Raw genomic sequence first — 27,203 nt, forward strand, 5'->3', positions numbered from 1 at the left:
TTCATGTGTCTTGTACCGCAACTCTTAAGTGTTTCCCACACTATTATATTAACGCCAGCCCGAGTACATTTGGTGACTTATTTTATCTTTTTTTTTTCTCATCCATCTGAGAGCTCAACACCATCTGGGATCAATTCAGTGGACAATTCTTACACTCCTATTTTAAAAGTTCCTCTAGCCCCGTTGGTTCCTGTCTTGTGTTTTCCTTATGAGCTGGATCGCTGGCCAACTCTCTGTACTAGCTGTCCTTGATATTTCTCTGCTACTTGTAGTCTTCCTTCTGCTATGCAAATCTACAGTGAGCTGGAGAGCCGCTCTGGGAAACTGGTTCATATGGCACTATGCCGAGCTCACTGAGGTCGCAGAGCAGAACAAGGACTACCAGCTGCAGTCCGAGAGCGTGGAGTGAAAGTTTATGCACGAGACCAGAGACTTGCTGGAACTGAAGATGAGTGTCACTATGTACTTGGAAATGACAATATTTCAAGACAAGAATCTCATCTAAGTGAATTATTAGGAGTGCATGTGCCTCCATTCATGCAGATATAGCATTTAAAATAAATCAATTAATAAATAGCGTGGGGGGGGGGGGGGGGGGTGTTCAAGTGGTGATAAAGTGTCTCTTTCCGGAAGCTGGCATATGAAAGTGCAGCTAAAGACTTTGGGCGTTCTTATTTCCTCGCCACAGCTGATCTAAATTACGCAAACAGGTTACCATATTGACTTTACCATTAGCCTTCAGCCTCCGTGTCCCACAGCAGCTGTTGCAGTCATGTTGCATTTGTTATTGCATAGAGGGGGGTGGGGGGAATTCATTGCATTTTTATGCTCCATCCCGTCATACCTTTAGTGACTTCTCAAGAGCAGTTAGGATTAAAAAAAGAAAGCAAAGTCAAGATCCATTGTGGGGCTGTATATATTTGTATATGCCTGTGCATGCAGATCTTCAAAAATCCCTGAGGCTTTCTTATTATTGCTGACTAGAATATACTTGAGCTCTGTAATTACTTACAGTTTAATGTATTATACACTGTGTACACGTATAGGATAAAGAGCATGAACATAGCGCAGAGTGGTAATATATATACATAGACAGGTATGTGTGTGTGTGTGTGTGTGTGTGTGTGTGTGTGTGTGTGTGTGTGTGTGTGTGTGTGTGTGTGTGTGTGTGTAACCTTGCGTATTCTTCTCATTTCCCCAGTTTCAGCTGAGCATTGCCTGTCTGCGTACACCCTGTCACACACGCATCTAATCCTAGGAAGGGATTGTCAAGAGTCCTATGCATAATGAAGGTGGATATTTCTCCTCTCATAAGTAGGCCAGGTAATATGAATTGTAGCAATGTGTTGCAGTTAGTGCACCTTACGCAGCTACACAAATAAAGTGTTGTTTGATATTAAACATGAGCAGGGATGGAGAAATGTAGGAAGGAGTGCATGCAGCGGTGTGAGAGGATTATAGGGCTAGGCTCAGTGCCCATTCAGCACATTGCAGCAAGTTAAGGCTCGGGAGAGCTACGGCGCACAATAGTGCATGACTGATGATGTCTCTGAACAATGGGTTTCAGTCAGTTCAGTGAAATGAGTATAGGTCCTCTGTATTATGCAACTGATGACAGTTTTCCTGTGTATACTTTCACCCTTAATGAACACAGAGATAAGGGTGAAGAGGTCATGTGTCAGGGGTGCAGATCTCCAACCTCAAATCCTGTGCTCTCAACAGAAGGACATTTGGGAGTCAGGACGTAATGAAAAGAAGGTCAAACAATGGAGACAGAGTTCCTCTGAGATAGGTCCCACGTGAACGATTGGGCAAAAAAAGGGATCTCAGGAGAGCCAACTCTGAGAAAGGAACCTGCTCAGGAAATGAGACAACCTATGACCCGAGCTGTGTGCGAGTGGCACATGGGGTTTTCCATTTCGGCAGTAAGAGAGAGCCAGCGCAGAGGTCTCGGGAAATATTGCCATTGGATAAAAGTTCAAAGCTCGGTTGAGCCTCCCACCAAGGCATTATATTTTGGTCAGTGGGTACGTCCCCAAACAAGTAATCCAGACACCCTGAAACTGAAGTGGAATGAGGTTGTGACAGTGTAGAGAAAATTTGCAAGGAGCCTTTATGTCATAAAAGCAGTGGGTTGTGTGAGTTTGCTGTTGTTAGTTCACAATGTATATGAATATTATCTCAGTGGGATACGGTGGGAAAAGGCAGGTCCATGACCAGCTCCATGACCAGGTCCATGACCAGGTTCATGACCAAGTCCATGACCAGGTCCATGACCAGCTCCATGACCAGGTCCATGACCTGCCTTTTTTCCATGAATGGTCCTGAATGGCAGGTTCAGGACCATGGACAGTGACTCAGCTGAAAAGTCCTGCTGCAGTTGTTGTTCTTCTCTTATTCTTCTCTTATTATCATTATTATCATAGCTAGTGTTTTAGGAAACAAGGAAGACATGTTTATAAAATTAATAAAACTGTAGTTCTCCCAGCTGGAGCATCATCTGCCTCTTTCACAGCATATCGATGCAGACAGTACAGCAGGATTACAGCAGCGGTGTTTCTGTTATGTGCAAAGTGAAAGCTGGATGGTCGTGATGGTATTGGTGATACTTGTCCAAATAAATAAATAAAAAAGAAGCAATAATAATAAAAAAACAAAGTCATATTTTTTCACATAAACATGTATCTAATTATCAGAGACTTACATACTGCAGACTAGGAATATCTAAAGCTGATTTGAATTAGCAGATACTAAATGAATTCAGCCTCTAGCAATTTGTTGTACCGGCAAAGCATTTAACTTTAAAAAAATGAATGCATATGTAAATTATTTCATGAATGAATGACTTTTACAACCTAGAAAATGATAAGGATGGGTTATAATTCGAACACATAAAGTGTTTTACTTGAAAGTACACTGATGGATTACTTATAGTAGAAGATAAGCAATTCACACAGCCTAAATTTGTCAGTGAACCCATATATAAGAAAATAATTTAACAGGACTTTTTTTCCCATAAGAGATCAAGCCAAGATGTTGAAATGCACATCACAGCGAGATGTTACAAAAAAGTGGGTAAGCTGCATTGACTCTAGCAAGTATTTTTTAATTAATCTGTGAGATGACAAATTTGTGTGGCCTGTCCTAAATAAACACGTTGTCCTACATACACTTCCTGGAGCTGTATTGACACATTTAGCGCAGGAGCTTTCTCATTAGCTCAGCCACACATACAATTTTTCATTCAAGCGTGCACATCCTAGATGAAGGGTGTGAGTACAGGAAGCTCCTATATTCAATATCCTCACAGATGCTTCTTATGGGAATCCTTCTCACCCCTTGGCCTACATTAGAGAACTAAAGTGCCCTGATTGTTTCTGGCTCATTTGAGGATGGAAACTTCAACTAAGAAAAAGAATATGCACCCCAAAATCAAAGTGTCTGCTCAGCTGGGCTGTGTACTGGAGCTCACTGCAGGGTGCTTCAGGACCTCGGACAGCACACCTTCTGAAATGTATGAATTCTGTGGGCGAAACGCTCTTAGCATTTCTTAGACCATGTTAGCATTACACTAGGTCTCCTATTACAAGGTCTAATCAGAGATTAAAGGTGAATTTCATTCTGAGATGTGAAAAAGTCTTGTGTCATCCCCTTTTTCCTTATATTTTGCTATGAAAATGAGAAATCAGAAGCTTTCCGGACAGTACTCAACAGTGGATCAATTTTCAGATTTGGATTCATCACTCCATCAGACCTGTTGCCACTGATTTTCAGTCCAGTTCTTGTGTAATTTAGCATACCTCAGTCTTTTCTTCCTGTTTCCCTTCCATAACAATGGCTTCTTAACAGCCACCCATCCACTGAGGGCATTTCCAAAGGTTCAGATGGATCTCTCAGGTCCTGTGTCAGCTCTTTGCTGATTCCTATTTCCTAAGAACAAGATTTTCACACACAGCTCATCTTCTGCAGATAGTTTTTAGTTCTGTCATTTGTCCAGTTTCCTCAGATTTTTTTAAGGATACATTGCACACCATGCTTAGACATCCCAAGATTTTGGCTAGTAGCACTTTGGGAATCACCTTTTATTGTTGTTATTGTTGGCTTTTTTCATAGTTTCAGCTACAGATATGGGAACAAATAGTTTGTGGGGTTTTGTTTTACAAGGTGCTAGGCAACAAAGTGCCTAAAGATACTAAAACTGTCATATGATATGTGCAGACACAACACCGGTTCATACTTTAAATCGAGATGAAACACTACACATATAAGGCTAATTTACAACACTGAGCCTTGATTTCACTAACTAACATAGATGTAACACTGTCTGTAAAACTGGATTTAAGAAATAAGGCCTTAAAGTTGACGTTTTAAAAACACATGTAGTGTAGCGCCATCTTCTGTCAGTACAGGACGCTGCACTGTTTTAAGTCCACTTTAAGTTAGATGCATTTTTATGCTTGAATGACTCAGAGGTCAAAGCCTGCAGAATTATTGCTCAAAAACTAATTTTAAAAATGACAACATAGTCTGGCTCCTCAGAGGCAAACTATAAAGAGCTGAGAGGAGGCTCAAGACTTTTGCGAATAAGCTAATACATACTTAACCTAATTCATATTAATATTGATCAAGACTGCTCCTGTTTTCTTTGCCAGTACATCAGATACATACATACTGGGTTGCTTTCTTCAAGTACATTCACACACAAGGCTTCTATTTGTGAGTGACTCATTGGAACTGATCAACAGTGGACACAAAAGAAGCCATAAGCCATATTAAAGTTATTGTTACTGCCCTGTGAGGTTTTTTATATTATTCTCAATGGTTTTTGATTGCTGTGGCAGACTGCCGGTTTGACTGTGTTTTTCAAGAGCTTTTCAAAAACTTGAAAGGGTGATTGGCTATTTAAAACATACATCCAGGACCTATTTTACCTGGGGGAAAATGGAAGACTCAGGAGTGGTCCATCACAATAGAGGCCAAAGGAAACAAGTGAATAACAATAACAACAGGCATAAAAGCTAATGGCGACAGAATCTGAAGAAAGGGACAAAATGAAATGAGGGTAAATTGGGTATAGTGAGAGCGATAAGAATATAAGAGTAAGTGGGTCTAACAAAAGAGCGAATGGTAGAAGGAGGAGGGGGAAGTGAGCCTTTCTGCCCCATGTCACAAAGAGTTAGTGAGCCGTTAATCCTCCCAGAATTAATAACCATGTGATTTGACCATGTGTGTATAACTGCACGCATACAGTAAAGACCTGTGTGCAATGTACAGCTGAGCTTGGCAATTAATATTTAAAAAAAAGAGTACAATCAGTTGAACAACTGCTGCTATCAACTAAGTTTGATAAAAGGAATACTCTCTGATAAAGGGAATTTCTTGAAAATTGGGTTAGGAGTTAAAACAGGTTGACACAACCACATTACACACAGTATAATATATAAGCTAGCTTAGTGGAAAAACAGGAAAGACAATCTGGCTTTGGCCAAAGCTAAAAAAATCTAGCTACCAGCATATCTAACCCCCGCTTTCTCACTTCCAGCTCATCACTTTCTCTCATCATATTTAGAGAAAGAGGGCACCTCTTTAGAGTCACTCTCCAGTGCACAGGGGTCTTTCTTTATTGTTGATTTCCCAAAATAATAATATTAATAATGATAATTTGGTCCACTTCTGGAGCCAGGTTGCACAGTGGACAGTGCAATCATGTAACCCTCCAACCAGGAGACATTAAGACCAAGTTCTGTCTGCGACAGCCATTTTCATTCAACTGTTTATCCGCATCCATGGTTACCACAGTTGTGCATCCCACAGCAGCGACGACGCAAGCAGAGACTGACTCACGTTGTCCATTTCTGACGTTGAGGGGCTGAAGTTCGCGGCACTCCCCTGCATGCTGAAAAATGCTTCTCAATAAGCACCCAGTGCAACTTAGGCGACAGGAAAAAGGTTAAACCTCACTACAGGCTACTTCTTGTTTGCTTCCAGGCATATTTTGTGGGTATTGGCCAAAATGTCCATCAGTCGCTTTAACATTTAAACCTAAATTGCAGACGAATCAAAACAGCCATTAACACTGCCTTATGAATCAAATTGCCCATGACCATTATTTACTGCCCAGTGGCTACAGCTGCGATACAAGCTGCAAGTGCACCAATGTGCTATGTGGCTAATTAAATTTTATATAAAACACGTGTCTACTTAAAATTCAAAGTGGAGGTGACACGGAGGTGAAAAGTGCAGTGCATCTGTATGGGGATAATTCAGGCAGGCAGAATTAGGAATTATTTAGTGTAAAATCAGACATGGTGGGGAAAGATCTGGAAGCCAAGTGTTAAAGCAAGTGTTTCGGTTTGGAAATGGGTTTATAGATAAACATAAACAAAGCCAACATTAATGGTTGACATTTGTACAGGGAAGCTGAAAGTATGACAAAAACGCTCCAAGAGTAGCCGTGATGGCTGAGTAACTCATGAAAGGAAAAACATGCAGCAGGGCTGCACGGCATTGTCTTCGAGCCGTCCCTGGGTGCTTTCCTAAGTGCCCGGTCTTTTCATGTGGTTATCACCTGTGTTGATAATGCTAAATGACTTTGTTTTCGGGTGACTGCAGAGAGAGCACGCTGCGTACATGCCTCATCCTGTCACCTTCTGATTTTCTGAAGCACGATGAGGGGCCCGGGGAAAGGAGGAACTGTTGTGTTTGCGTGTGTTTGTATGTATTCAGGGATTTGACTGTGGCACACTGGGAGGTGAGAGGAGGTTATACTTTTGCTGGATAATTAGCTTTTGGGTTTGAAATTTAATGAAGGCCTTGAAAGCATGAGCCCTTCACATGAGTGTGCTAACAAAGTTTGTGCTGATGAGTGGGAGTGACTGACGAGCAGAAGCAAAAAAGAAGAAAGGCAGGAGGTATTTCTTTCTTAAATCCATCTTTTCCATTTTCTCCCTGCTGCATATATAGTTTTTCCTTGTTTTGTGACCACGTATGCATTTCCAGAAATACACTGACTGTAATTTTTTGCCATTTTCATATTGGAATTGTCTTTCCTAGAACTCCTAGTTCTCCTTCCTAGAATAACACAAATTTCCTTTCTTATACCGAGGCTGGTGGCTTGAAGCTGGCTCTAAGCCCCAGGTTGCTTTAGCTTTAACCACCAGGCTCTATTAGCTTCTTTAAAATGTCCATTTTCAACTGACTGAAGGTGATATAAGTGTCAAATTAGCTTTATCAAGGCGATCCCAAACAGTTTACGTTTTGGGGAACCTTGTGACTTCCCTCTAGGGATGTCACAATACCAAACATTTAGTAGTCCTTTCCAATGCCAGTGCAATCACATGATTATCGATACCCAGTTCTATACTAAAACAAAATGATCATCTCATGTAATGAAATTGAAACTCCTAATTAAAAATTGAACAGTGAAGTTGTGGCGGATAATTTAGATAAAATGTTAGCATAATATTTAGTCAATGGTGCACTGACTGAACCGTTCGTTGCCAAGTAATCCACTAATGTTACAGTTGCATTATGTTTGTATAAGCTTTTAATGTAAGCCCCTGCAAATATATTTGATTACACAATGGCAGTACTGGCTGATACCAACTGGTATTAGCATCAGCATTACCTAATAACCAGACTACATCATACTGCATAAAAATAGTGACTTATGCCTCTGAAAAAAATAGATGGAGGAACCCAAAATATTCAAAGTGAGGATTTAAAAGCGACTTCACAAACCACTGGGTCATCACATATATACAGTCTTTAACTGACCAGACAACAACTTGCAAATTCCACCAAATGCAACTGTTCAAATCTAGTTTATCCAATTATTAGTATTATTGTTATTATTATTAAAAGCACTACTTGTTACATTCCGAGTTCATATTTTATTGATGTCAGGATACACATTATTAATTAAAGGTTACAAATTGCTAGAGCACACACAGAAATGATAAAAAAATGACTCCTTTTAAATGTGGTGCTTCTTCCAGTGAGGCAAAAGCTGCTAAATCAAATTCCAGGATTCAAATACCCTGACTACAAGGGAAATGGACAATAGAGATGCAATAAAAAACTTGATGATATCAATGCTCAGGGCAAAAGAAGCTCATAAAGAGAGCAGTGACTTAAAATGTGGGCCACTGTGTTTTTTCTGAAGTAATGAGAGCTGTAATATAGCTGATGAAATCGAGACCCCATGGGCTGGAATTCAGAAAGAAAAGGCATAAAAGCCTTTGATTACAATGCCACAGGCTTTTTCCTCATAATGCAATAACCTAAAATGCTACTGAAATCAGGTAGATTTTTACATTCATGGCATCATTTCTGCAAGACGGGTCACATAAACTCAATCGGTACTATCAGAACGACGCTCGGAATTCTAAATCACTGCGTGGTTCGCCTTGTTTGAACGCCAAGTCGTCGCTGCATGCATCCATCCGATTTTCTCGCCATAAAAACCTATTAAGAAAAGCCAGTCTCAGGATGCAGCGGTGAAAGAAGGCAGAGAGGATTGTCTTCTATCCCACACATGGCAGCCCAGTCACCACACTGAATTAGACGTGGAATGAGATGTTTTGTTGGTGTTATTATGCTCACATTACGCGGATTGCTAGATCTTCCCCACTGGGCCCAGTGGGCTCGGAGCCTGAGAGAGAGACAGAGAGAGTGGCGAGGAAAAGGGGTCGAAGGGAGGAGAGAGGAGGCAAGGGAACCTGCCAAAAAAACAGCTGCCTGGCAAAATGACAGAGACTCCAGGTTTATTTAGGCAGGGGAAAGGAGGGGAGGAAGCAGAACTGGGTATGGAGATGGAAGGAAATTGGAATAATCAGGTCCTAATGTGCTGGGGCTGGCAAACATTTCTGCCCCTATTACACTGAAGGAAATAAAAAAATAATATTGTCAGGCTCCTCACTACTTTTCCCTAAAACATTAAGATGATTAAGCCTCTTCAGTGGTGGGGGGAAAAAAACAATGGCACTTGAAATAATCTGTGGCAGTTGAGCCATGGTCTTGGAATATTAATTGCAGCTTGAGCGGCCAGGGTTTCAGTTTTGTGGGCACACAGCTGTGAAGCTTTTTTTTCCCTTCATTTCCTTGCTCGGCTGTTTGTTGTCTTCGCCTGATTAATTCTATTTCTCTTACCACTGCATTAGTTCTAAAAAGGCACTTGTGTTTTAATAGCTATAATGGGCATAAGTGCATACATTCTGCAGGGATGACACTGATATAATTGAACTACTTCACTCTTTCTCTATTTATTAACCAATTAAAGTCCCAATCAGCTATCATACTAAACTGAGGTGGATACTAAAGAAGAAACTAAAGCGGAGCATGGCTGTATCTATGCAGCCATGCAGCCATGCTCGACAGAACAGGCGGAGAACACAGACTGGCACCGAAGCGCTCGCTTACGCCTTTGCTTCAATACAGCATGTTTTGTGTCACTCAATATTTAATCAATGCCAACTTCAAAAAATAACTTTGTCATGCAGCACAGAATCAGCCCCTGGGAACTGTGCTCAGCGGGGACAGTCGCATTTGGTATTATTCCTCACACCCGGTGACTTTGCAGGAAATGGTACCCTGTCTCAGGTGAGGCTGGTTATGGGTCCGATTACTCCTGAGCAATCACGTCTAAAGCAATAGCCTGTGCATTTACGATAGGGTGTTCCACAGGAAAAAAAGGGCCAGACAATTATTTTTTTATGATTATGCCGTCATGGTGGATGTGAATGATAATCGCCATTCAAGGTGAAAGAGAGTTTTTTTTTTTGTGTGTGTGAAATGGAAACCAGAGGCTGTCACCGAGCAGTCACTTCTCACTGAAAACACTTCACTTGTGACATACATACAAAAAACCCACCCGCAGCTCCTCTTATGGAAGAGGGGAAGGGGCGGGGGGTGGCTGTGCACTTCAATGCTAAGAGATGAAAAATGTGCTGGAAGGAAGGCGAGCGGTGTCTGGCACTGGGCCTGTTAATTGGGAGCCATGCAGGACTGCTCGTAACTTACCTGAGATTCCCATCGACAGAGGGATCCTTCAGCGGGGGGGGAGAAGGGGGGGAGGGTGACAGGGTGCGGGGTGGGGCAGGGCGGGTGTCCAGATGCCCTGATCAATGACTGCCATCTTTTACACTGCAGGAGGGCAGAGCCCACAGTGATGAAGACCGTGAGAACAAAATTATGGCTATTTGCACGCAAGAGAGTAATGGGAGGAGAGGGGGGGGGGGTGGGGGTGGGGGTACTGAGAGAGATGGAGACCAGTGAGAGAGGCCCCTCCTGGAAAAATCAATGCTAATGACTGGTGAGTGTTGCCATACACTCACACACTCAGACACACACCCGAGTGCACATGCTTGTATACACAATTTCAAAGGACACATTATGCAATTATACCCATACCCTGTACTTAGGGGCACAGATTCACACACACACACACACACACACACACACACACACACACACACACACACACACACACACACACACACACACATTATTTTGTCTTTCTCATGCAAGCACACAGAGCAGAGTCTAGGTGGGTTGCTGCAGCAGCAGTCGTAATGACTGACATCCAATTAAAACACTGTTAAGGAAGCTGTAGTGATTACTGTCTCTGGAGCTCATCGATTGCTGATGGGCGCAGCTGTCTCATTACGCTGCTAAGTACCGCGGCCTATTTTTATTTATCTATTTCCTTATTTATCACTCCCTCCTACACGCACTACAGCTAATGGTGTGGCACTGACCTTTTCAACACCCTCTGCCACCTTTGACTTACAACTCTCTAACTCTGCCCTCCATCTGCGACGGCAGCATTAGGCCGGAAAAGTGAAGAAGGGTTTAAGTGGCAGGTGAAAATTGTTCCCACCTCCTCGCTCGGGTCTGTTGGTACAGCGAGCGGATGTGTTGGCGAATTCAGAGGAGATCGATTGATGTATGCACGCGCTGCTTTTTCAGTAAACTCTCTCGGAGTGAAGAAGAGCCCGAGCGGAGTGACATAAGAGAGGCGAGAGAAAAGAACTTATTTAGCACGTTGTCCCATATGGACAAAAATACAGATGGAGAGAATAGAAAATCCGACTTCCTTCAAGCATTCATAAATTTAATGAGAATCTCCTGAAAAATGAACTTGCGGAGAGATTGCCAGCAGGTGGTACACAAAATCTGCAGAGCTGCAAAGAAAGGCTTTAATCTTTAGGAGTCTAAAGCTCCACCATAACATCATCATTAATGCCGAAGCACAGGTACAAGCAGTCCAACTTTAAAATTAACGAGACTTCGTATAGTCAATATTCAAATCAGTGTGTGTGTGCGTGTGTGTTTCACTCTATGATTACACTCTCCACTGCCCCAATTTCTCAAGCGACAGAAAAGAATCAGCTGTTTCCAGTAGTCTGCTATTTCAGTCTCAGCTAACGTAGCTCTCAAGACAAAAGACCTTTGTGCTAATAGTTTATGCAAATATGCTAAACATTTACTTGCCATTACGTATGCTGTATCACCTGCAACAATACTGTTATCTGTTTTATGTGATGGACAAATATCCTATTGCGATATCATTGTTATAGCCATGCGTTTACATGACCTAGTGTGCACGTCTGTGAGTGTAAGCTGCCTTCAATGATGATTTAGCACCTAAAAAGGAAGCTACTTCAACAACACACCAATTAAGTACAATAGTCTGCCAAATATGCCAGGAAACCGTCGCTTGCTTCTGCACTTAAGCCAAAACCACATCACAGTGCAACCTGGATAGCAGCTGGTGATGTTGCAACCCAAATGTAAACAAATGAGCGTCACTGGAGCACTCACTAGCTCCACATGCTAGCTGCAGTTGCTAGCTGCACTTGCTAGTTGCACTTGCTAGCTGCACTCCATATGAGAGGAATAGCAGGACTTTAAGCATCTGGTTAAAAAATTAGAACCAAGATACAACATCCCAGGCAGTTTTATTATGTGACAATACTGTGCAGGCTCCTGACCAGCTACATGACTAAGTTAAGCAGTCATTTTATACTTTACTAAAAACTTCCAGGGAGAACACTACCTAGGATACTTTTTGTGCTTACATTTGATGTATGCTGTCACTGCTATTGCACTGTAATGCTGTTGCTGCTGGCACCTTGTTTCAGTAGATTCACACTTAAAATTAAGAAGTGTGTCATCATTGACAGCAGCTCATTAGAAAAGAAGTATGGAAAATACTCTACATTTACGCTTCTAAATGCTGCTGCCTGCAAGCATCAATAAAATGCTCTGTATACTTTTTTAAAAATATTGTCAGAAGTATTGTTATCCTATATTTTACTTAAATATCATGAGGTAATTTAGAGGCTGTATCGCCCGGCCCAAGAATGTAGTAGGCAGGAGCCAAAAACACATTATTCAGCTATAGGTTTGAAACTTGTGATAAGTGCAGTGGCACCTGCAAAAACCATTTTAATTGGGAACAAGGCCAGAAACAGTTCCAATTCCAGTGCTGGTTTGCAGCCGTACCTTAAAATTTAAACATGTAAATGTACTGACATCTATCAGAATGAAACATTTGAACCCAAATATGTTCAGCAGATGGTGACAATGCATCATACTCTACAAAGCTGCACAATTTTCTGGTCCACAGTCCTCACTGACTTATAACCCTTTTCACATCATTTCTTAAGACCAGACATTTCCGTCTCCTCAAATTATGACTTAGACTCAAAACGACATAATTGGCTCTCGGGAACATATTTACAGTAGAAATAATGTTGCACCTCAGGGCTGCACACTAGTAATTATTTTAACCTTTTATTTCTCTGCCAGTCATGATTAATAATTTGGTCTCTATGATTTTAGAAAGTGCAGAATTTGCCAATTGCAATTTTCTGAAGTTCAAGGTGACATCTTCACATTGCTGATTTTTTTTAAAGCAACAGTCTAGACAGTAGTAGGTCTAACTGATGAATCAAATTAATAATAATAAATTCAGCTCCACTGTGATACTTTTCATAAAGTTGGTGTGGACACTCTTGGCCAATTAGCAAATGATCCATTGATTTTAAATGGTATAAAAGAAGCTACACTGACTGTTGTTACTATAAAGCCCACTCAGACACCACCTGACACTGCAGTGTATTAATAGTTCAGTGCATTATGGGGTTTTTTTTTGTTTTGTTCTTACACTTAAAGGATTTGTGCAGATATTTTCCTGCAGTATGTACACCAGTCTTGGTTTAAAACAACCAGTCAAAGCTGATGGCCGCTTCCATCTGAGCCCAATTCTGTTCATACTGTTAAAAGGGAGTTCTTCCTCCTCACCATCACCAAGTCCTGCCTCAGTGTCTGCCCACTGGGGTTCTCTCTTTTATAATGTAGCGTCTTTACCTTACAATATAAAGTGCCTCTGGATCTTGACGAGTTGAACTAATTTTAACTGAATTCACCTGCCTAAAAGGGTTCAATTCAAGCAAACTATCCAAAAGAATCACGCTAGGTAAGCTAGGGGCCTGCTACCTCAACAACTAGTTAATGACATTTTAATCTCACCAGTTTGCTCATTTAGAGGTTGCAAGATGTCTGCTTTCTTTGTTTAGCTCCTGCAGCTTGCAGGTTTAGTCTGGTTTAAAACAGAACAACTATACCCTACCCTAAAAACCTTTAAGCCCATATTAAAATCTGCATTATGACCAGGGGTGCACATTCGCTGTCAAAATAAAAGACGCGCACCGGATAAGAAGTTGCAACGCGCGCACATGTGCACCCCTGATTATAACCACTTTTATGGTTTAATTCTTAACTAATTTAATTACAAAGACCACTGTACTGAGGACTGTTTCTTTTCTGTGATGCCTGCTGTGTTTGATTGTGACAAAACCTATGAACTGCAGGTCAAGAAGAGAGCATGAATAATATGATTTAATAAAACTTAAAAAGTGAAAATATTCAGTATCTGAGTGCATGTGTGCAAACATTTGTCACACAGCAATTGTTGGGTACAATACACTTCTTGCTAACCTGCTGTTGATCAATGTGCAAATTGAAATACCCAAACTACTAGCTGCTAGTAACTAGACTTACACTATTAAAGCTATTTTTCACAGATTCAGTTGACAGTTCCTGTCAGTCACTTTGTGCACAAATTTATGTGTTAATAGCTTGCCTCTGTTTGTTTATTAACAGGGATTTCTCATTTGAGGGTCATGAAAAATTACCAGTTCATGAAACATTAAGTTAACTGGCAATTCAAATGAAAAAAATAAATAAAAATAACAAAGAATAAAAAAGCAAAACTAAAGAATCAAGAGCACAACAGCACCAGTAATGTGGTTTTGTCTTTTGTGAGGCACCTGAATAATTCATATCCACACAAAAATATTTATTTCTTTGTTCAGCTTTCTTTGCTGCTCATCCACCTTCCATCTTCCTTTTTTCTTAATTCCCTACCCCCCTGCATGCTCTCTTCACATCTGTCTGTGCAAGCCCAGGTACTAGGTGGCTGACTTGGATGCAACCACGGTTAGTCAAACATGAGCACATGATTACTGTGCAGCAGGAAGCACACAATTACGCAGCCCACCATTTCGGCATTAGCAATTGTCACACTTAAATCTGAAATTTGGCATTCTTAGTATAACTGAATGAATATTTAATCAATCTGTGGCGGTGAGTGAAATTGGGAAATGAAGGGGTTTTAGCCCGTGCTATAAGCTTGTTGCAGAAAATGGACAGTGAGAAGACAAAGAATGCACGTGTAATTAGAGGGAGGGATTGCCAAAATGGCTTTGTGAGGCTGGATGCAGCAGCGGCGGCCTGAGGCATTAACACAGACATTGTCATTGGCAGGGTTAGTATTGATCTGCAAGCAGGTCCAGTGTAACTGAAGCAGCAGTGGAATCTAGTGACATGCTTTTTCTCTGTCAGATGGTGTGACTATAGACTATTTGTCTCGGGTCGGCTAAACACAGAGCTGTAGGGTTACAGGTCTGTGCGGTCACTCGCGCTCCCTCTGTTCAGGAGTTTCTCAAACTTTACGTGATATACACACCAAAAATCTTTTTGTAATATATGCGATTACCTTCATTTACTACAAAAGGAATATGTTTGAGCCATGAAGCCTTAAGCTATTTACACAGTTTACTCAGTTAAATACACCGACAATATATATATATATATATATGAAGATAAAACCCTATAATAAAACACAAGTAAAGAATACCATCCACCCCACATCATCCACCTCATTTTAAATATATTTCCTGCTGTGTTTCAAATAATCACGCTAATTATTTACACTTCTAATTTAGCTTAAACCTTGGCTCTTACCCTTTATCTTTTATCTCTTCCTTAAGACGTATTATCTTGTCTATCTATTCAATTAATATATGTTTATAAAATCTCAAATTGAGACTTTAAAGTATAAACAAGAGGAGCACATGGAATAAATTCAGTGGCTCGTGTTGCGCCACACTGGCGACCAATCGGTTAGATTACAAACGCGTGTCTCAGAAATGTAAGAAATTGCATTCACTTAATAGAAGTCAGCTCCATAAGCCACCAACTTTTTTTAATCCCAGCTTTTGGCTTTGTTGCTGCTGTTAGCCAGCAGCAGCTGTGGAAAAACTTCCCAACCTCAGCAGCTTAGCTGTTTCTCCTCCCAGCTGTTTTTCCCCTCCAACACTCCCTGGACCAATCTTGTTCTTTTCTTCTTCTTCCTTTTTTTTACACGATTGATAATTTAACAGTAAACAACTGCTGGTTATGCGAGTGTATGTGATATGGTCCAAATAGTCTTGATTATAGCATTCTGCACATAAGCCTTTGAAAGAACTGATGTGTTGTAGATATTATTTATTTATAAAGTCTGGCGAGGGCATTAAATGACACTAAACAAAAGTCAAGTGATATTGGTTATCAATATTCACAAGGGCTTCAAATCAAACATATTTCTTACTCTGTACAGTTTGCAGCTATGGAGCTCTGAGTAAGCTACGTAATTGCTATACAGCTGTAATAATAATAAATGCATTACCTGGACTGTTCTAAAAGTCCCAGAAATAAACCCCATGGTAAGTTAACTGCTTTGTTTTTCTGCTCGCACAAAAGAACCTATGGTTATTGTCAGACTATGTTGTAAAGAGATGTAGAAAAAAAATGTGAACCGAGCTGGATTTAAACAGAATCTCGTTTCTTTTTTTTCAAAGCTGCAGTCACAGCCTTTATTTTATCAGGAAAAAAAATATTGTGAAAAATATTTTTGCGACTCTGGACTCAAAATTAGGTTGCAAACTTTTTGACACTGCGAAAGATTAGATATGTTTTGCTTAAATGCAGGGTCTAAACACTGAAAGGCGTAAACCTTGCAAAATATCAACTACCAACAAAAGAATCACATCTAAAAACTCGTAAGCTAACTTGTCTGTTTAACGATTTAGACCTTGAGTGCTAGCATATCAGAATTTAGAGCCCAACCAGTTTCTCAGCTGTTTATATTGTTGGCCGATATTAATTATTTGCTATTCGCTGATCTACGGGTTTCTGTATTTTATATTGGTAAATAAATCTTGTTTTGTTGTTTTAAAAAAACAAAGACGGGATAGGAGAAACACCCTACATCTATTTTATGAGTGTTGACGTTGCACAATTTGCCCACTAGAGGGCACAATGCAACCTCCACGTTGGCAACAACTTCACAAACACAAGAACGAGCTAACTGAGCAGAGTGAGGCCAAGCTTAAACAAGTAAATAAACAACAACTACATGATAAATATCAGTGAAATAAGTGTATATTTTTGAAAGAAAAAATATCAACTGATATGTCAGATTATCGAGTTTTTGGACTTAAATCTTAAACAAATCTTAAAAATACTAAATTGGTCGGCCTCTATCATAATTGGCATAGTTAAATATGTTTGGCCTTTTTTTCTTGATAAAGCAACGTGGATCCAACTACCCCTTGCCCTTGTCTACAGCAATAGCTCCATTGAGACCAAGCTATGTGAAGAGGCTCATCTGTCCTTAAAATTAAAAAATGGCTCAGGGTTTGTTGGAATTTCTTTTCTTTTTTTTATTGATTCACTATGCGGTAAATATTAGCTTAGGCTATTTGGGTTAAAAAGGCTATTGACTCCAGACACGGTAGCAGTAGGTATTCCAGTTTCACTCCGCTGTTGTCCACAGATGCCTAAGGGCAGATTACACTTATAGACTTTCACTCTTTGCCTAATACAGACAGTATCAGGACTATTAAAAATAAAGCCTGCTCAATTTATACCACGGTGGCATTAATGCTAATTAGTATATTAGCTTCAGTCTGTCACTGGGAATAAGAGGCAACATTGATCTCTCGTCATCATGCTCATAATAGATTTTTTTCCCTCCCTCTGCATATATTATTGTCCCGCTCTCCTATGGCTTCCTCGGAGAGTTGCTTTCACATTTTAATCTCTCCACTTTAGGAAAAAGCGAATGCGCTTCTCTGCACAGTCGATGCTAATCACAACAGTTGCTGTGCAGCTTCTTTGCATGTATTTTTAGTTGGTTGTGAATTTGTATGCAGTGCAACCTTTGAATTATTGCTGGGATTCCTGTTTAGTTCTTCCTTACCGAGAGCTGTTTAGAAAAGTTGCTGCTGCTAAATCAGCGGGAAAAGAGCAATTTGAAATTTAAATCCCTGAACAAGACAAGGCAATGTCATTATATGTGCTTCCTTAGTAACACTTTATACAGCGATGTAGCACCTGGAAACTTTAATAATCTGCTAGTGAAGCTATACTCACGAATAACTAAATGACCCAAAGCGTCTATGCGGATGGACAGTGATCACGTTCATTTTATCTAACTGCACTCCTCAGTTCCTATAATTAACAAAAATGCTTCAATTTTTTTCTGTTTTTATTATATTATTGATTTAAATATATTATTAAGGCAAATACAACCAAAGTCATGTCAATTTAACGTATTACTCTAATCATCTCAGGGCGTATGGTAAAAGCCAAAGACCAACAGTGTCTGCAACAGTATAGCACACAGTAATGCATTCAAGTGGGTTTGCTTGCTTGCTTGCTTGTTTGTTTGTATAAGTGCATCTAATTAAGACATCATTTTAATAACAGCATCCTGCATCTCTAAATTATGATTGGATGGAAAATTTAGCAAAACAAAAACGACCGTCGCTGATTGAGCTGTATTATTTTTTTAAAGGATGATCTCCTTTTTGTGGAAACACTCCTGCCCCCTGTTATCTCTTAAACACACACTCAATGTATTCTCTATGAATAATCACTTTATGAACATCACCATCAGCGTAGCTATCCACTTAGCCCAGTCCTTGATTGAGTCTATTTGACAGACTGTAGAGGACAGTGAGAGTTTTGGCCTTACCCAAGGGACACACTTGGCCCTTCCAGTAAAAAGAGGCCACTAATGGAAGCAGAGGCCCTCGTCTCCACTCCACATTTTTATGCAGGCAATCCAGGCATTTATGGTAATCATAAAGTGGGGCCAAATGGATGGCAGGGTCAGCTCTGAGCACAGAAAAACACTGAGTGGCGAAGTCTTGTTGACAGCTGCGAGTGCTGCCACCTCCCTGTAAGTTCAGCTACAGCATAACTCTCTCCACGCTCGACGCAAAAAAACATCTCAAGACCTCAAAATGGGACCCCCCGCCCACTCCTCCTGTCTCCTGCTAACGCAGTTTTTCTTGCTCTCACTTTCGGTGTTTATGAACCTCTGGGGACAGTTTATGAAAAATTCATTGGCTCAGTGGGGCAGGTAGCCGGCTTAATGTTGGATCTTTCTTCCCTGCCTTCCTTCCTCCCTTTCACGACACTGCCCGTTTGTCAAGTGTTTGAGAAAACACCTTGCTTAAGACAGAGCAGAGGTGGAGCACGAGGGTAGGGAAAGTGTTTCTGGTGAATCATTACTGCACTTAATTAATATGCAAGTGTAAATGTGAACGCTAGTGTTTCTCAGCTGAGATGCACCATGATTGTGGCACAGCCTGGAGCTGCATGCTAATTTATTTTCTCATCTTCCCTGGCTTGAAACTCGTAATTGCTGTTAGCGCACGCTGGCCTGCCAAAAACCACAAGAAGCTACAAACATTTGTCCTCAGTGTGCCTCAGCGGGTTAAAGAAGTAAACAGGAATAACCTCTCCAAGAAAAAACAAAGAATGAAACCATATTTTTGCACACTTGTGTCGTTTGCAAGGCACCGCCGAGAGTGTAGATTTTCCAGTGTGTTACTGTTTTAAAATTGCCTCTGCTGTGTGCTGATGCCTGGAATGCACATGACACATTGATGTCTCCCGATGTGACGGATACAAAAAAAGCAGGAGGAAATGTTTGCAGTGTGTGTGGGAGAAAATGTGCGAGCCTTAAAGCGTCATTTAAGAGCATTATTTTCAATTACAGCAAGTAAAAAAGAAATAATTCACAGTAGGTCAGCATTAAATAGACCGCAGTGATGATTTTATAGTGAAGGAAGCATCGTGAGAAATTATGTCATGATACAATAATCTGATGTAATTCAATAGAAAAAGTGAGGGGGAGGAAGGAAAGTAGCTAAAGTCTAGACATCCCTGTGGGAAGTCTGTGTGATCGGTGGAGGGAAAAGTTCCTTTGGAGCTTATATTCTTCATGGCTTCCTATTGCTTCAGCCAGACAGAACAAACAGCCAAAAGTGTTCGTCGACAGTTTATGGGTAAAATAGTTTGGAAAGCCGACGTATTTATGTTCAGTAAATTAACGAGATTTCATCGATACCTGTCCAGACATATAATATTATATAATATTAGGCAGAAAAGACTTTAAAGGAATTCAATAGCAGGGAACCACGAAGATGTCTATCACCAATTCAGTAAATTTAATTGTTGCCAGTTTTGTGAAGTGCTATGATACCAGAGTAGAGTCTGACGTTTGACCCTTTTTATTTGGATCATCATTCTCTCCTATTAAAATATCATCGGTTTTACTGTGTCCAGCTAAACCGTGAAAAAAAAATCAAGCAGTGCAATAGTTTTTCAGCTTTCAAAGTTTGTCTTTAAAGATTGTCCATTTCTACAATCATTTTAAGTCCTTATACCAGACCATTTTCAGGCAGTTTTTTTCTTTGTTTGTTAAGCCACTTAACACTATCCTATGACTCATTCAAGCACAAAAAAATGCATCTAACCACTGTGACTAAATATAATGAACAACTTACTGGCAGTTTTTGTTTATAACTGAAATTTTGATATAAAATAGTGTTTTTCCACCACTAGGTTGAATTTCTCAGCATGTTGTGCATTGTGTCAACCAAGTACTAGTCACCGAAGTGTCATCAGAAATGGTCTCAGTGGAAGGGTGGCTGTCAAGAATGGCTGTCATAAGCCATTCTTAAGGAAGAGAAACGGGGAGAAAATGCTGAGGTAATGAAAATTACACACGACACCTGGACTGACAATCAGAGGCTTTATGAAGTGATGAGTCCAAATTTCAGGTAAGGAGGGAGGTACAACAGCGTATGCAGCCTTCTGTAAAAAAAGTCTCTGAGGTGGCTTTCAGATACATATCAGCCTGTGGTGTTGGGGATGTTGTTGAGATTGATGGAATTATTGATGCAGAAAAGTACCATAAGATTTGGATCCATCATGCAACAGCATATGGAAAATCTCTGATTGTCAGCAGCTTCATTTTTCAGAATGGCAATGATCCCAAACACACTGCCAATGCAGTAAAAGTAAACCTGGATAGAAAAACACACGATGGAGCGCCATCGGTCATGGATTGGCCTCCCCAGAGCCCGAAGCTCAACATTACTGGAGCAGAGTGGGATCACATTGACAGAGAATAGAACAAAATGCAGTCAACATTCAAAGAAGAGCTCTGAATGTCCTTCGAGAAGCCTGGAGAACTATGAGACTGGTGCACAGCACTGTATGTACCGAAGTAAATAGTTGTGTGTGGAGGTGCAAAAAGTAAATAAAAGGCAAGAGGCAGGAATAGTAAGCAAAACAAAACGACTTCCAAGCCAGTTGCCACCAACTGCACTACTTTACTTAATAAGTTTCAGAGCTCTTGTAGATAGATTATGAGAGCAAGGCTTCATTTTGCCATTCGCAACAGAGTGACAGGGCCAACAGCAGTGCGGTTTGTTACAGCTGGCTCTTATCGGCTGAATTTTATCTTAGTCCAGTGGAATTACATTTAGAGACCAATTCAAATATACTGTTAGACAGTGTAATCCATATCCATGGCCTCACAAACCCCTCAGAGCATTAATTCATCCCATACATTCTACAAGATTAATAGCAGGACAGGGCAAGATGTGATAAAGCTAGCAGAATACATTGTCCCACTGGCCAACAGTACAGAGTCTAATTTGTATGGTTTTCAATAGGCTCACACAGTGGCCATTGTTAAGACTCCCAAAATTCCCAGGCACTGGTGTTATGATTAGCTCGAAGAACAAGTTTAACCCAGGTTAGTCCTAAAGGCACATGAAAAAAGACATTAAAGACTTTTTTAATTCTAAGGGCAGACAAGGTCGAGCTCTGTGACAAACAGTTTAAAAACTGACCAAGTGAAACACTTAACAGAGTTTGTGATAGCAACCTGTTATATCATTAGCCAGATTTTAACATTGTCTCCACAATGGCCTGTTTAATTGCGTCTTCATTGGTTGACCTAGCTTCTTTAACAGCATAAACTCACATTTTGCAGTAAAAGAAGACTTGTTACCATGTTTTAAATATACAAACTATAAAGTTCACACGGCATTCCATGTATTTCAAATAATAGCTTACATGTTTTCATGAGAATTCATGTCCCAAGTAGGTTACTGTGATGCAAACTTAGCCAAAATAGCAGAAAAACAAGAAATATAAGGAATTTATTAGTTAATAGATATCTAAAATTAACATTCAACTTCTTTGTAACATTTAGATTTATGTTTTTATTCAACTGAAAGATTTAAAAACTGTCTTGATTTTTATTTGAGTCTTACAATACTACTATGCTACTGGGCTTATCTTTGAACAATAAACCCAAAGCTTAACTGAGATTAAAATTTCTCCTGCTTGTCTGAAATCGCTGTATCAAACCAAAATGACCTGATGAAACAAAATGTAATTTGTTAGGCTATAGCACGCAAGAGCTAGGCTAGCTGTTTCCTTCTAGTGCCGGTCTTCATTCTAAGCTAAGACAACTGCTTGCTACCAATAGCATAATCTTTACCATATGGAATCAACAGCACTGTTTATCAGGTAAGTAAAATAGCCAATAATAATAATAATGCTTATTATTAATAACTGTCTTGATTTGTATTTGATTTTTACAATACTAGTATGCTACTGGGCAGCTAGCTTATCTTTGAATAATAAATGGTAAATGGCCTGTATTTGTATAGCGCTTTACTAGTCCCTAAGGACCCCAAAGCGCTTTACACATTCAGTCATCCACCCATTCACGATGCCAAGCTACATTGTAGCCACAGCCACCCTGGGGCGCACTGACAGAGGCGAGGCTGCCGGACACTGGCGCCACCAGGCCCTCTGACCACCACCAGTAGGCAATGGGTGAAGAACGACCGAGACTGGGCTCGAACCGGCAACCTTCCGATTACAAGGCGAACTCCCAACTCTTGAGCCACGATTCGGGCCCCAATATGCCCAAATATCAAAGAGAAATTAAAAATGCATGCCGTGGAAGAGTTCGGGTCTTAGGAGGTTAAACAGGGTTGCAAAATGCTACATTGTTACTACAGTATAAAGCTTCATATCATTTTAAAAACAAACACAATCACAAAAAAAGGTAAATAAAGGTAAATACAATATCTAATTCCATGTATGGACTTTATAGCAACTATGCTATGAGTGTTCGTGCAATAACTATGGTCTCAGTTTTTACACAGGCTCGTACAGTCGGTTATGTCCACTAGCAAAACTGCCAGATGTACTACACCCCCACATCACACCAACTGAAAACAGTGTAGCTAAACAGGTCTACTGTTCCGTGTGTGCATCACAGAACAAGAGAGAGTTGAGACGAGGTATTCAAAGCAATTCCCAGTTTCTGGTTTAGGTGGGTAGCCTCATACTGTAGTACTGATAAGTATCATGCTTCCAAAAGTAAATTGTTTGTGTGCGAGTGTGTATTTGAACATATGTTCCTGTGGGTCATGTGGTGTTCTCTGGTGTTTAACCCTCTGCCCTTTCTCTACTTAATGGACTCCCTTGAGGCCTAACCTCTCTCTCACAAACACACACTCGCATACACACCCGCTCTCCCTGACTCCGGAGGTTTCATAATCCTCTCTGCTTGCTCGCACACTTAGCCATATCTGATGATTTTCTGCAGTAATGAAGTTAGCATTGGAGGGAGCACTGCTGTTACATTTTAACATTGATTTGTTCGATACGTGGTGGGTAGTGTATTTGAGTCGAATTGTTCTTGTAAATGCACGGGCGTGTAAACAACATGACGCTTGATGGGTGATGTTTTAATTTCTCGATGTGTGACAGGGACAGGTTAAGCAGGGAGTAAAAAATGATTGGGCCCACAGTAAAGGCAGAGAGAAAAAACTGCCATGTGCATTAGTATGTAGCATGCAGTGTTTTTGGAGGCTCTCTGAGGGTCACAGTATGTTTTGCATCAAATGCAAAATGAGGGCAAGTTCTAGTGCTTCAGCCTCACTCGAGTGTGTGTGTGTGTATCTATGTATTCCCACTCAGTGGTTCAGCACTAAGATACACTGAAAAAGTCCCCACAAGGAAAAAAAAAGATGATGAACTGTTTGTCAGGTAGTTCAAAGGCAAAAACAATCCCACATTCAGACCACACTACGTAGTAGTGGAAAACACGCATTCAAGTTGGAGGAGAAAAGAAAGAAAAAAGATCTGCTGTAAAGCCATAAAATACAATTCATCTTGTCGCGGTCCCTGCAAGGAGCGTGTAATCGCAATGACACACTGGTGTAATCCATTTAAAACACTTTGGCTCAGGCCTAGGCTGCTTTGACTTCCTCTGCAGGCTTGTGCCATCATCTTCATTTCAGATACGTTTCCCTGACTGCCTGCTATTAGCGAAAATGTGTAAGCTGCCTTGTCGTCCACCTGCTCAGGCTGCCAGGCGAGCATCTTGTCCTGGATGCATTACATGACCGGCGAGAGCACAAAAAAAAAAAAACCACGAAAAGATAATAACCGGCTCATCTGAGGCAGAGGTGAAGTGCAAGCCTATTCGCTTGTCCGCAGACATGTAATCTGTCTCGAGAGGTGCTCTCTCTTCTGGCGCCTTTGTGCTTTGACTTTCGGAGGCAGGGTAGACCCACCCAACCTGACTAGGCAATGAGCTTAGAGTAATGGTGTCACCAGAGCGCTGAATCTCATTGAGAGTTGCTTGAGCAAACATTATCTCACGCTGAAACCACTGCAGCAGTGTCTGAAGGGGAGGCTCCGGTGAGTTATTACACAGCGAGTTTTAATCTTACAGGAGGAAATACACGCTTGCCATTTAATGTAAAAAGACCAGAGGGCAACCTGGGTGCATTCTGCATGCGCTACTCCATGCAGGGTTGAAAGTAATTGAACTAATTAGGCACTCAACGGGACCAAGTTAAACATGCAGTTGGCATTAAACCGTGGATGATTTATATTTACCTATAAACTTTGCCCAAGACTGCTGCTCACCACCGGACTGTTTTATGCATCGTTGGTTTAATTATGACTATTTGTTAATGGGCATTCTGAGAGGCCTGGCGTACTGGTTAAAAATATTCAGGGTTGTTCAGGAATGAAAAGAATGATAAACAGCGGTTTAACAAGAGCGGCGAAAACAACCCTTTTCTTCACAAAATATAGCCAAAAGTGTAATAGATTTAAAATTGTATACAGAGCTCAATAAAGACGCGTTCATTGCAAAAAATAATGACAGCACTGCACGTTTGATCAGCATTAGTTGTGACCTTGCACACAAGATGCTATCAAAACAGCTTAATGCACGAAACTGAAGCGCTGTAAACAAACTCCAACTGTACGAGGGAAGCCAAATTATATGAGGGAAGCCAAGCGTTAAGCAAAGTGCAACCACTGGATTATCTTTACACCTTAGGGCTGTGCGATATGACCAAAATCTCATATCCCGATATAAGAATTCTAACGATATAAATCATAAAAATGTAACATTTTCTGTAAATTATGTGAATCTCGGGCAGCTCGACTTGCGGGAAGTGTTTCCAGCTGCGCGTCATGTAGCTGGAGTTTGAGTCTAAGGTCTATTTTTTAGCACCTGACGGTTCTTTTTTAATTCTCATCCGTAAATAATCTGCTCTTTCACGTGATTCAGTTTATTTTGAAAAGTCTCAACAGGATCTTGAGCTTTATTGTGAAAGGTTTATGTGGAACATAAACAAGCGGACACGCGATGGTGTCGTTGTTGCTAACCACAACACATAAAAACAGGCGCTTGTCCGTCCGTAGTGTGGTTATATAAAATATAAGAGAAAGAGAGAACTTTAAAAAATTAATGCAGCCACTACAGTGACCATCAGAACGGTGAAGAAATATTGCCGTAAACAGTTTATTTTGCGACACCACGAAACAAACGATAGCGTAAAATGAAACAATAGACGTTTTTATATATCGTCATCCGATATATATCGTTATATCGAACAGCCCTATTACACCTATTAGAACACAGCAATAACACCGCTAGGCAGTGGTGGCCACCACAAAGCTGTTTTTCTTTCTTTTTTTAAACTACTCATGTTGTTTTTGGAACAGTCCGACCAACTCGGAACGCACCAACGGCTCATCTGTGTGCTAGTCCGGTAGCTTATAATGTGCCAGAGCTTCTCAAATAATTGCACTTATCTCGTGAGCAATAATGTCAACTCTCTCTTTTTTTTCTTCCCCTCTCTCAGAGCATATTGCATTCCCCAAGTCAACAGTTCAATCTCACCTTCCCCGCCCACTTCTCTCCGAGCAGCAGATGCCATAATTTTTCTTTGCCCCCACTTCTCTTTCTCCTCACCCACCTTCCTTCTACCCACTAGATGGATCAGCTCTCTCTCTCAATCCATGCTTCCTCTGCACCTCCTCAGACGGGGAGATTGATTTGTCTACAGGACGCCTCTGACCTTTGATATGATCCGATAAGGGACGCACGGCCCTAACCGAATTAGACAATCAAAGGGGAGGCACATTAGAAGTGAGAGGAGGGTGTTTCCCTTTTTTGCTTGCAACATGCCGCTGCTTTTTTTTCTTTTCTATGACCGTTAAATCCACTGTCCATCTCCTGCCAGCCTCAATCAGACACCCGGGGGAAAATAAAAGATGTGTTTTCAAATTGCACTCTGCCTAAAGGCTCTTTGGGCCAAATTTAATTTTCACCTTGCATCGATTTTCCCTTACTCCCAACTCAATGGATCCTAATGTTATCTATGGTGTATTTCTGTGCTACGCAGGAATAAAAGGGAGGCCTTGTTCTGGACTGCTGCATGTCAGAAGACACTGCGTGCAATATGTCTTCCTCGTAGCATCCAGGGACCGAAATGATTGAGAAGCTGCCCTTTTCTTTGTGTCAGTTCTGGCATCGCTTTGTGTCTTTGGGATATTTCCCAAATCAACTTTCATCCGCATGTATTGACTTGACTTGACTTAATCTTCCAGTTTGTCTTTAAAGCTGATGTTCAGTACTGTAACTTTTAACCAGGAAAAGATATTTGCTTAACGCATCATCCGCATTTTTCAGTCCAGATGCATCCGACTGAAATAGCGGACTTCTGTTGTGATGCCTTCTGTTGTGAAATCTAGACGGCACACATGCAGCGTGCTAGATGCTTTTACTAAAAATACACCTGACGTCAAGGGATGGTAGGCTTTTGTCTTATCTGTAGCTGGATGCAGTGTTGCCATCCCTGTTACAATGAGTCTTTGCCTGAGTTGGATTGGCACCTTTGGGCATCCAGGTTAAAAATCAAGAAGCCTCACCACCTTTAATCACGATTAGGTAAGTTTGTCTCTCAGCACAGATTGTGAATGTGGTGTTTGTTTTCACTTTTTCTTTTATCCCAGGCTTGATTTCTGTAGAAATAACTACAGAAATAGCTATTTATAAAGATACTTAAACTGGGTTAAGCACATCTAGCTCTATTTATAATGCTTTAATAATTAATGAAAGATAATTTAATTCCTCGGCAAGCTGCAGTCAGGCTATGATGGGAATCACATCGTTA

General features: G+C 40.7%; 1 protein-coding gene across 37 annotated transcripts in view; it reads right to left on the reverse strand.

Annotated features, from left to right (window-relative positions):
- The window catches only part of LOC113018650 (protein tyrosine phosphatase receptor type D), a 410,754-nt gene that overhangs the window by 374,217 nt on the left and 9,334 nt on the right, over positions 1-27,203 (reverse strand). The gene's annotated exons all lie outside the window — the stretch shown is intronic.

Source organism: Astatotilapia calliptera, chromosome 3, assembly GCF_900246225.1.
Source record: "Astatotilapia calliptera chromosome 3, fAstCal1.2, whole genome shotgun sequence".
Lineage (NCBI taxonomy): Eukaryota > Metazoa > Chordata > Actinopteri > Cichliformes > Cichlidae > Astatotilapia > Astatotilapia calliptera.